Raw genomic sequence first — 4,504 nt, 5'->3', positions numbered from 1 at the left:
TCCAATGGCAACGAGAGAGAGAGAGAGAGAGAGAGAGAGAGAGAGAGACTCTCTCCCTTTAATCTCTTTTTTTTTTCTTCCAGTCAGTGCTGCCTCTTTCTATGGAGACAATCAGAGTCTGTACAATTTACTGTTCCTCCGCAGTGATTTCAATGAATTACCTTAATCTATGTGGGTCATTTACATCAGATATGTCGCCGCGTCTCTGCTGAACAGTCCCCGCTGTGTACCACCGCTCTTTCGGACGGCAGCATCACGTTGGATTTTAACAGGGGCAGAACGGAGTTAGATTTTTTCCCTTGTGTGGCACATACATTTTGACCGTACCTCAGGAAGTCGGGGCGGCAGGACAGAAGCCGTACGATGCAGATACCGCAAAGGTAAGTCAGAAGAACAGCCCTGGAAGTGAAAGTATCTCTATTTTGCTGGTTCCCAGAATGTTTTCCCTCTCTCCCTCTTTCTCGCTCTCTGAAAGCTTCATACATCCGGACGAACGAACAATTTTGCTTTGAGTGTTTAATTCGCGCCGGCTACACGCGCTTATTTGCATCAAAAAGGATGACCGTGCAAACTATTTCAGTAGTTTTTAAACAATACAATTTGCGTGGACATTTTTTGTGTGTCAGAATCTACATTTAAAGATGAAGCGCAAGTACACTGCATGAAAGAGTTTTTCATTTGAGTCATAGTAAATATATGTACACACCTGATGAGGATAAAGGTTTTTTTTTTTTTTTTAAAGCAAATTAAGGGTTCGTGTGGCAGAAGTGTTTCGGTATATCACTAGGCTACTTACCTGTGGCTAGCCAAACCTCGGTACAGGGAGATAGCCTATGTTGATTGATGTATGATTGTTTTCCTCATCGTATATCGGTTCACATCCATTTGCTCGTTAATCACTCGCTCTGTGGCTGGGATAAATCTTTCGAGATTTCGTTTCTCGAGAGCCATAATTTTGGGTCAGGATTTGAGAAATGCGATGCTATTACTTAAAACACAATGCATTCTCGATAAAATACAATATCAGTCTGTGAAAGGACACTTAGAAGGTGAGCTCAGACTGAAGACTTGGCGATATGGCGTGTTTTGTTACTTAACTTTCGCCTGGCTCTAGGGTTACAGACGAACTACATTCTCATGAAAAGATGCGGTGAGTCCAGACGTTCATCACAGGGGCCACTGTTTCAACCCAAGCTGTCCCGCTTATACAGCGGTGAACCACAAGGTGGTACTGTGGACATCCCCTGCATACGTGCGTAGTTTTGGGATGGAGTGAGGAGGGGACATTAGGCCGCCTCTCGAACATTCGCACTGTACAGCATAACCTTCACTTCTGTCAGAATGCAACTGCGTGCTATAGTGTCGGTTTAAGTGGTGAAATGGTTCAGGTAAACTGAGAAGTGCCAACAAGTTCAGTCTCTCTATAATGTAGATCCATAAAGACATTCATTAGCAGTACTTTCAAAGTGTGGGCTGAATTTGAAAAACTTGCTGATGAAGTATGTTCTTTAGGTAAGTGTGTAATATATGCCCAGCCCAGACATACTTCATCTACTGTGTTGGCATTGTTCTTGATCATATTTGTTGACCTGTAACTTGCCAACAAAAAATTGAAAATAATTTAATTATGTGCTGTAACTTAAGTTGACCTAAAGTTTACCATGTGGGGCAATTTTCTTGGTGTCTAACCTAAATATATATATTTTTTAAGTGTTGTTTCTGCCATTGTTTTAGCTTCTGTGGTAATATTGGATTGTAGATTAAGTATTGTACGTCATCTTGGTATTGTTCACCTTCTGTTGCATGAATATTTGTAATATCTTGCTAATTCAATGTACTGCTTGTTGCATGTTTTATAATACAAAGCATGCATATTCTGACACAAGGGTGTGTTGGAAAAAAATAGTCAATTTTGTAAAGCTTTAATGCAGGTTTTGGTGGCATAATAAGGTGTAGGGATAGGCCTAGACTGATCATGAGCTTGAGAATAGTTTGTTGACTAAACAATAGGAAATTGGCCTACCTTTTATGTTTTGTGTAGTGAAAATGCAAACATAATTGTAATCACTGTTGCCACAAAAAATAACTAAATAATGTGTGATGAAGCTGCTTTTGAGTTTGCAGTCACAATAGTAGTTTAAAATAGGCATGGTGCTTTTACAAGCCAAATTAATTATGGTCTTGATCGCTGAGGTTTAGAGTTCAGTATTAATTTCTCTCTTGTTCTCTCTCACTAACTCATATCAGTGGTTGGCTGTTGGTGTTACCTTTGAATACAATTTTCACTCTCTCTCTTTGCTTTCTGGGGTTCCTGTCCACACTCAGTCAACTGACAGAAAGATAAAGGAGAGAATACAGCTTGAGAAAGCAAATTCCAGCTGACTTGCCAGCCCAGACGCCATGTTGAATAAGTCATAGCAGGTGCATTTGCGGCGGAATCGCACCACATTTATCCGAAGTTCACCCAAAGGTCACAGTGGATTCTATGCTTTATTCCATTGTCTTTTGTCTATCGCTTGGACCCAAATTTATTGTCTCCTTTGCGTCATGAGTCACTCTTTGAACAGTGCAATTGTTTGAGCCTCCTTCAAATAGATCATTTATTATAATTAAAATTCAGAGAGAGACCCAGCACCTTCATTGAGATTCGCGTGAGTTATCTTCGGTGATCACACAGGCAGTGAATGCTATTTTCTCTCCTTTGTTCTCTTTGGTCTCATTTCTCACTTCTTTTTATTTGTCATACTCACTCATGTATCGAAGGTACATTTAAGGGAAGTGTGCGGTACATTTACAATGGAAATTCCACCCAATTACCTTTATCTAAATGTAACTGACAGAAACACACATTCTCACATTTTAAATGTTTTTATGCATGTAATACTAGAAAATAGCATGTATTATAATTCATCAATTGAGGACATTAAACTGGGAGAATATTTGTTTATTTATTAAAATCAAACAAATCACAGTTACTTGGCACTGAAGGAACAGTTCACACAAAATAAAAAATAATTTGTTCTTGCTCCAAATCTGAATTACATTCTTTCTTCTATGAAACGCTTCTTGTTCTTATTTCTTCTTATTATTTACCCCAGACAATCAGTGGAAGTCAGTGGGGACAAATGTTGTTTTGTCTCATTGTGTGGACAAAACCAATTTTTCTAAAAAAAAAAAAAATTCATACACGTTTTAAACAACATGAGGACGAGTAAATTACACAATTTTCCATTTGGGGTGAGCTATCTCTTTGGGCTGATAGCCAGTATGGACAACTTTATTATTTGTTCTTTGTTGTAATATGGTATTTTGGCAGAAAGTGCTTCCTTATACTGAACTTCTTAAATGTAAGCATTGCTTGAGGATGTAGCAATATTGGCGCAAAGTTATTGAATAAATCCCTCTTGGCTGGTCTATCTGGACATCAGATGGAGAGTGCATGCAAACTGGTGGATGTTACATAGCTTTTTGTCTGCGTTGGAAATTAAATTGCCGGCCAGACATTCAGGCCCATCTGCTTTGGAGGACAAAAGCCTATGTAATGTGAATCATTTTCTGAAATGCCCATCTCAATGTCATAATATATAATGATAAACTGCAACGCGAAAACGAATGAAAGCTTAAAAAATCAGTAGGCCTACCTCTTAGATCAACAAAGGCCTGTTGATGGATAATGCTGTCTTAATTGTTAATTGTTTACCAAGTTTATTAAAATGTGATTTATTTAAAGCTGCAGTCCGTAAGTTTTGCTTCTTTGTCGCCATCTCTGTTTGAATAACTGGAATTGCAGCAGTGTGCGGAATTATCTAGCTTGCGTGGGTTGTGCGGTGGCTCGGCTCCAGCGCGGATTAATCTAATGTTCTGAAGAGTATGTGTGGCAGTCAGTCACTGCACCGGTGTGGATATTTACTGTACTTCGCAATCACAGATTCTAGCCTACGTCTTGGAAAATATGTCTCAAATAAGCATTTTGACTGGATATTGTCATCTGAACAAGTAACAATTCTGCCACGTTTGTTCTGGCCACCTGAGGAAAAAAGCATTACAATAAATCGCGCTACCAATGGTGATTAAATCTAAATTAGCTCATATCACATCAAAGCATGCAAATTATTATTATTGTTATACTTTATTCTCAAATTTTTAATGTTAACAACATCAGCATTGCGTGACTATGAGTATAGTGTGTATAAGCGAGTAGATTTCAATTTCTGTACTACAGTCTAAACTCTAATTGTCATACCACTCGAATTTCATATTAAGAAATTATTTTAACCCAAGAAGCAAATTATGCTTCCTTCGAACTGGATTTCTTAAAAATACAAATCTTTGTAATCCCATTCTATCTGTAATCAGAAGCACATTTAAAACTGGAATATAATTTAATTTCATTCACATGTGTTTCATAAACACATAATCCTTTCTGGATTACAATCCGCCATCAAAATTATAAATGTAATTATTCCAGCTGCTGTGAGAAAAGGCTATAAACGATCCGCCACCT

At 38.2% G+C, this 4,504-nt stretch overlaps 1 protein-coding gene across 1 annotated transcript in view; it reads left to right on the top strand.

Moving 5' to 3' along the window:
- Nucleotides 1-4,504, top strand: part of LOC107724264 (neuroligin-4, X-linked-like) — a 109,355-nt gene that overhangs the window by 318 nt on the left and 104,533 nt on the right. The window contains exon 2 of the mRNA XM_016533106.1: nt 84-380. The gene's annotated coding sequence lies outside the window, so the exon portion shown is untranslated. The remainder of the gene's footprint in view (nt 1-83; nt 381-4,504) is intronic.

The sequence above is a fragment of the Sinocyclocheilus rhinocerous genome, unplaced genomic scaffold, assembly GCF_001515625.1.
Source record: "Sinocyclocheilus rhinocerous isolate Xijiao unplaced genomic scaffold, SAMN03320098_v1.1 scaffold425, whole genome shotgun sequence".
Taxonomy (NCBI): Eukaryota; Metazoa; Chordata; class Actinopteri; order Cypriniformes; family Cyprinidae; genus Sinocyclocheilus; species Sinocyclocheilus rhinocerous.
Note: the sequence above shows the minus strand (reverse complement) of the source record. Positions and strands in the feature narration are given on the sequence as shown.